This window comes from Theobroma umbraticum, unplaced genomic scaffold, assembly GCF_002168275.2.
Source record: "Theobroma umbraticum cultivar Fairchild unplaced genomic scaffold, ASM216827v3 scaffold_146.0, whole genome shotgun sequence".
Lineage (NCBI taxonomy): Eukaryota > Viridiplantae > Streptophyta > Magnoliopsida > Malvales > Malvaceae > Theobroma > Theobroma umbraticum.
This window is the reverse complement of record NW_018397265.1, coordinates 636,320-644,229: the sequence shown is the minus strand read 5'-3', so window position 1 is coordinate 644,229 and position 7,910 is coordinate 636,320. Positions and strand designations below refer to the sequence as shown.

Sequence of the window (7,910 nt, the reverse complement as noted above, 5' to 3'; positions counted from 1 at the left end):
CTTTAAGAGCAATAACCTTCTTTTTAGTTTCCTCCCTTAATTCATCATATCTTTCATTTCATGCTTAAAAGAAATCTTATAATTAAGTAAAGATCTTGCTAGTTCATCTAACTTATGGCCATTTAAGTTCTTAGCTTCTTCTATTGCTATCATTTTAGGCCTTCAAGATTAAGCAAGCTATACAACAACTTTTTCACCATTTATGCATTTAGGAAGTGTTTCTGAAGTGCTTTCATCTTTCCACTAATGTTTGTAAACTATGGTTTCTCTATCCTTCATCCTAAATAGTTCACAATCTAAGGTGAGTAATCCTATTTTTGACTCTTTCACTTGGTTTGTACCTTCATGTAGAGTCTCCCAAGTATCCCACACCTCCTTGGCATTTTCACACATGAAAACTATGTTGAATTTTTCTAGTCTTTAGGCATAATAGAGGGTATTTATAGCTTCGGCATTAAGCTGCACAAGTTTTTTGTCTTTGTCATCCCATTCTCTCCTAGCCTTAACAATAATCCTACCTTCTATGGTTTTACTAGGAACATGAGAGCCTTTTAGTATGATGTTCCATACATCTATAGCATGTGCTTGGATGAACATTTCCATCCTCTTTTTCCAATATGGATAATTATCACCATTAAACAAAAAGGTCTTAACATAGATTTTCCCTCTTTAAAAGAAGTGGTTGTAGGTTGCAAGGCAATGGTTTTTGAGCTTTAAATGGATCTTTGCCCAAGGTATTTAAACTTGCAAATTTGAGACCACAATTTTAATACCAATTGCTTGAATGTTAGCTCAAAAGTATAAACTCAAGAAAGGGTGAATTGAGTATTTTAAAAATTCTTTTGAAATCATTGAGGAATGATTTTTAAACTAAGTGAAAATAAACAACTTCTTTGAACACAATGAATTAAAATTGCAAAAAATTATTTCAAGTGTTTCAAAAATGAAATGAAGAACTAACAAGATTGAAAAACAATTTTATGAAGCAAAGAAGACACAAAGATTTTTATAAAAGTTCAACCTTTTTGCTTACATCCTCTCCTTTGGCTCACCAAGGAGTTTAGAATCTATTATAAAAATTCCTTTCAAGGTTCATGCATAACATTTACGAACCAGTCTTGTCAAGGATTAGACTTAACCTTTATAATAGTCTTTTGAAAGATAAGATGTAACCCCTCGACCTTTTCACTTGGTTAAGGTATAATTGTCACGCCTAAAAACCAAGACATGACATGACCATGTTACTTCATGACTAAACCCCAAAGTAATACAAAGCTTTTGTACCTTTCATTCTTATAGCGCAAATGAAGCCATATTGACAATTCCATACTTACATTCTCTTCTATGTAACTATTACAATGCAATTAAAGTCTCCAAGATGAAAGGTAATTAAACAACTAGAAACTGATATATCAATTACATGTGGTAAAGTCTTAAGATAACTAACAATGTATTGACACTAAGGTAGACATCGCATATTGTTCTCTTAGCTCCCATAACTCTGAAGCTCTCAAACTCTAGGCATTTGCAAAACTGTAAGTTAAGGAATGAGCAAACCATAGCTCAACAAGTACAACAACACACACCCTCTTATATCAAGCATTGTTTTCAATATGTCATATAGTTCATTCAGCAGCACTTGACTAAATCATGCTTTCAAACAAATAAACAAATCATTATATCCAAAATGAGGAATTTCATATATTTATAAATAATTGATCATCTAATATCATTTTTAAAATATTGCTAAAACAAATCATAGTTTCAATCTTTGAAACTTGTAAAAATTTCATCATCTTAGCAATGGTCACTATTATATCCCATGACAAGGGTCGTATCGACTAATTTTGTCATGATTGTTACTAACTATTATATCCCATTAGCAAGGTCATGCGTTAACTATTACATCTCATTAGCAAGGTCATAGAACTAGTTCTGGTGTCAATTGTCTACTTCCCAATGATCATTTTGTAGCTCTTAAAATATTCTTTAAGGATGGTCAAAGATTTCATTTCATTCGTAAATCAATATTCTTCATACAAATAAACTATTACATTTATAAAGCAATGTTCGTCATGTATATAAATCAAATCATTCATAAATCCACTATTCGTCACTTAAGTACACTAAATCATTCATAAACTAATGTTCATCATATTATTAAGCTCAAAACAAAAAATAATCATATGCTTGACCCTATTTTCGTATATTGAAAATAATGAATTAAAACATTTTATTCTTTCAAGAAATATACATATACGATAATTTTGAAACAAATGTGTGAAGATATACTTACCTTTCTTGATTCTAAACAAACTCACTTCCTCCCAAAATAATCAAAAGCCTATTAACAACCATTTAAACATATTAAAAACAATCTAACTCTCTAAAATCTATTTATTACTTGAAACTACACAAATAACCCAAACTCTCCTAAATTAGAAATATGGACAGCTTGCACATCATTCACTAAAATGACCATATCTTAACCTATGAAACTCAAAATAAAGATTCGTTTAATATGTTGGAAACCACACTTAAAAAGCTTTCTATCCATGTAAATTTCAACACTTAGTTCACTATAGGAAAAGTGCAAAAAATTTTCAAAATTGCCCCTGGCATTACTTTATCACTACCAAAAATTAAGTTTTTTCGATAAAATTTTTCCTTGAAAAAAATTAAAATTCCATTGAAAATGCCTTTTTTTGACATATTTTCAATGGAAAATTCCATTGAAAACTGCATCAGTAAAAGCATCGATGAAAATACTTTCTATTGAAAATCCGTTGGAAATTTCTGACAAAAAATTTCGTTGAAAAATGTGCAAAATCTGTCGGATGTATTGTATCAATTACTTTGGAAATTTCCATTGGAAATGCTTTTCCAACGAAATTCTGTCAAAAATTTCTAACAGAATGTTCTATTGGAGAAGCATTTCCAATGGAATTCCGTCAAATATTTCCAACGGAATTTTCATTGGAAATGCATTTCCAGCAGAATTTTTGATCAATAATGCATGTCCAATAGAAAGTATCAATTAAAATTTCGGTAATAAATTATCAATTAACTTCCCCAATTCACATTCAAAATTTATACGAAAAATACGCATAAAAATATAAAATTCAAAGTCAAGTTCATGCAATTAGAAATCGTCATAAATACACAATATCTAAAAATGTCAAACAAATATAATCATAAATCTAAACGTACTATTGTACACCATACTAGAAAATTACCCAAGTCTTATGTTTATCAAGTCTAACAATTGTAGGTAAGGATGACAATGCAAATATCCCATCGTGCTTTCCATTATTACCTGGATGCAACTTTGGTGATTTCCTACTTCAATTCCTACTTAGTGAAGTTGTTTTGTCCAGTCAAAATGTTCCCAATCACGAGCAAAACTTACGAAACCCTACTCTTGTTCTTTCACAGATTTATGCCTCTAGTGACGATACATGTCTTCTTCTGGCAGTTATAGCTTGCCTATAATAACATTGAGACCAAGGTTGCTCTTGAATTGGCCTTCATCATCAATTACATGAACAAATCCCTAGTTTAAACCAAATTCAATGTGGAAGTATGGGAAGCTTTTGGGAATCAAACCACGGAATCCCTTATCACTTGTGTTAATGAGCTTCTTTGCATTGTGCTGGCTCCACTAAACTTCAGCTTCATCAATTGCCTGAGACAAACTTCATTTAGAATCATACATAGATGACAAAGGCACTCCAACCAGATCATAATATCAAAATGCATAATCTATTACTACTCAACTAAGTAGATCTTAACAAGCCATTTTTGAGAAAAATCAAGTTCTTATTTTAAGAACAATAGAAGCTGTTGCTGCTTTTATCTCCACCACTATTGTTATCAATTGTAGTGAAGTACATTGACAAAGATATCAATAGATAAAATGAAAATAACAAACCTAACCCTTTTAAAATATAAATGAGCCTGTTTTGCAATTTCCTGTGGCATAGGAATGCAATCAATCAAACAATGGCAATGTTGTTGCACCAAGGCCATCAGCGTATCCAAGAACACCTACTCCTTAACTTGCTTGGCAAAAATCATAACTTAGCACTGTTTGAAGTTATGAACTTCAACCCACACATTATTGTCAATTGTTTTTGTAGCTGACTCATGTTGTGAAGGCAAAAAGGATTGCATTTCAAATCAAGACACATCATGAGGAAAGCTCAAGAAACAATGTAAGCTCAAATTAGGACTTGATAAACATGTTTTTATTATTTAAAATGCCTTCACCAAACTTCATTATTAGGATCAATTACATTAACTTTCATAAAAAAATCAAAGACAAACAATTCTAATGTGGAACTAGTAAATCAAAAAAAGAATACAAATATAATATGTGGTAAAAATAAGTAATATTCAACCTGTCGTGCATTGGCCTTTTGTTAATCTTGTTTGGAACTTTGCACCCTTAACCATGCAGTATACAAAAGAGATAGTAGCAGACGGGGGAAGGGAAGCCCCTGTTTTGCTTCAATCTTAATGCTCCACCATTCCAATTATGAGTTGCGCAAGGGTAGAAAGATAAACAAAAACATGTAGCAAAATTTATTTACCTCTTCAAACCCTTTTGTATATTTCCAATGTAATAATTACATGTTACAGAATATTAAATTACTAGAGTTATCAATGATGAATAATATTTACAAAATTGAAATATAGTAGAAAGCAACTTAAATACCTTGTTCTAGTTTTACTTTGGCATTCTTGGTTAAGGACAAATGGGACCCGAATCCTTCACCCGAATACACCATGTTTTTCTTTCCTTCGTCCAACCAGATGCAAATAAAGACGAAAATGGGGTTAGTCAAGAGCAAAACAATTTGGTGCTTGTGATGTTTCTATGTTTTCCAACCCACTGCACTATCTAGAATGTTATGTAAAAGCCACAATCGTTAGCTAAAGTGTCTTTCACAACTATTTTTGTTTACTAGCAAGCCCCTTTGCTAATTGGGCACAACAATTTGTATGATTTACCCTTTAATCATTACCGAGAACCAAAGTATTACATTTAATAATCCAAGTTGATGACCACGACATCCCTGACCATTGAGTGGAACTAATAGCCAAAATTTTCTTTGGTAAAGTATTAAGTAGTTTATTGGGATGAGAATAGGAGATGTTTCCTTAACAAAATTATTCAAAATTTCTACTTCTTTGGAGCTGTGTGAATCTCAAAACTTTATTTTCTTTTTCCGAACAACTCTTAACTCTATGCTACATTTTATTGGCTATTATAGTGAAGATGAAAAGATTATTATTGCAAGGTATAGATACTTTCCTCCACATTTCTTGGTAACTAAATAGGAAAAAAAGAATAACAAGAAAAGAATAAGTAAAAACCTTAAGCTCTAAAACTGTAGATCAAAAGTGAAGAGTCTGGAGAGCAAAGCAGGGAACCTTCAGTCGGCACAGCATGGGAAGCTTCAACGTCTCTCTGGTCACAACATGAGAAGAGGCAACAAGGGACAATGGTTCAACTGATCTGAGCAAAGTAGGGAATTTTTGTAAAGTGACTAAGCCACGCACATGGGTTAAGGGCTGAGGATTAGTATTTGACTCATCCGTATAGTTAACTTTTAAAATTAACTTGAAAGGGTAGTAGATTTGGTAAAGGCTTAGTTTACTTTCCATCTACCCACACAACTTCAACAAAAGTTTAAATAATTTATATTTTATTAATAAATGAATAATTATTAATAATAACAAACTTAAATATATTTATATTAAACTTTATTATATATGTATAATTAATAATATCTTTAAATATTCATAATATATTAGACATTAATACATAATATAACTTATTTAATATTATTAAATTGTAAACAAAATCAATATTATTTTGTTATTTATTTATAATATATTGTTTATTAACTATTAACTAAATTATTATTTTGTAAAATATTAATTAGTTATTTATAATAAGTATAAATGATATGTTAATTTTATAAAGTATATATTTATATGTATTACTTTGTTTTATATATATAAATATATATATGTGAAACTAATGACAAAATTTATATATTATAATGTTTTTATATCAAAGTTTGTATGAATAATAACTAATTATAAACAATACTTTATAAAAACTAAAGTGATAACTAATAAAGTTATAAAGTGTAATCATATAATTAAAATTTATTATAAGTTATAGTAATATTTATGTAAAAATTAAATATATAACATGTTTATACAAATATATATACTCAAAACATTTTATATTATGAAACTTTACTAAAGTGCAATAATTATAACATATTAATATGTAAGATATTTACTACCATCTATTAATATTAACATATAAATTATATCATTTAAAATATATAACTTGTAATTTTATATTATTACAAATTTATAAATAAATAAATATATAATTAATATTAAATTATTATGATTATGATTTGTATATGTATATATAATAAATTAGTATATTTTACGTATATTTTTTTTGATACATACGATCCGGATGTTCCGATTTAAAATCCCAGGCTAGGTATGCTTAGCAAGTCTTTTATAAGTAACAAACATAACTCTTTAGGAGGATTTGTTAGATGAGTTGTTCCCAAAAGGCAATTTTGCGTCAATTTCACAAGAAAATCAGCACATTTATTACCTTCTTCACAAGAAAATATGCCGAATTTCCATCACCCACCTTTCTTCTATCAAGACGAGACAATCATGGCCTAGTGTAAAATAGGGATGATTTTGATTTGCAGCCTCTATCAGAAATTTGACCAACATTATTGCGTCCAATTCAACCACCAGTTGTTGTATCTGCAGACTCATAGCAAGTAATAAGCCTTCTCTGATGCCTCATAACTCAGCAGCTGCGCTGTCTGTAATCCCAGTGTTAACAACGAACCCTTGCTCCCATTCTCCATCCGTGCTACGAAAGAGACCTCCAACTGAAGCACAACCTGACCCAATTTAAAAGCACCATCAGTGTTAAGAGCAAAACGACCTGGGTAGGTCAGGTGGCTTCCACAAGATTCATTTGTTTATCCTACAACCGTTGCTCTTCTTTTCCGCAACAGCTTCAATCTCTCTAGCTAGTCCCTGAGCTCTTAACCATAGCTTACTTGTACTTGAAAATCAGATTGTTCCTACATAAAGTCGAAACGAACTGAATTCTCTATAGGAAATCATCAATAAGCCGAACCTAAGAAACACAGTTCTGCCACAATCATTCTTTTAAATTCAAGCTATAAAATCCTGTTTGGTCAAACCCCACCTGTCTCCACGGCCTCCAAACATCTTTCGCAAAAGAACAATCTCGAAATAAATGAATTGCTGTTTCATCTGCTTGTAAACGTCTTTTACAAGTTGCATCTTCCACCAAATGTTTCTTTTTCCTGGTTTCATTTGCGTTAAGATTGTTATGGTATAACGTCCCCAAAAAGAAACGCGCTCGTGCTGTACATTCAAGCCTTTATAACCACCGTAAATTAGCCACTTGTAAATGTTCAGTTCTTTATGCTTGCAACAGACCATATGCTGACTTTGTAGCGCAGACTCCATTACTCTCTACTCTCCACACAACTTTATCTGTTAGAGGATTTAAAATGGCAAGCGGAATTACCTTGATTTCTAAGATTTTTGTTAAAGCAAGTGTTGAAGTTGTTATAGCCTTCATTGTTTGTCTTCATCAATGAACTCATACACCCTGTTGTGGAGCAAATCATCACTAACACACCCTGTGGCATGTTGAAAAAAATGGTCCTCACCAACCCACCAATCAGTCCAGAAGTTCACCTTATTGCCATCCCTAATAATCCACTTCTTTCCCAATTTTAATAATGAGCGGCACTTGATAATGCCTCTCCATGTGGATGAAGCATCTTCAAAAATTGGAACCAAATGGAAATTAG

At 31.1% G+C, this 7,910-nt stretch overlaps 1 long non-coding RNA gene across 1 annotated transcript; it reads right to left on the bottom strand.

The window, feature by feature from the left end:
- Window positions 1–3,225: 3,225 nt before the first annotated feature.
- On the bottom strand, window positions 3,226–5,538 carry LOC110422774 (uncharacterized). Its single transcript, XR_002445768.1, has 3 exons — window positions 5,380–5,538; window positions 4,718–4,796; window positions 3,226–3,685 (listed from the first exon to the last, which is right to left on the bottom strand). It is a non-coding gene; the product is annotated as an uncharacterized LOC110422774 (long non-coding RNA).
- Between the last annotated feature and the right edge of the window lie 2,372 nt (window positions 5,539–7,910).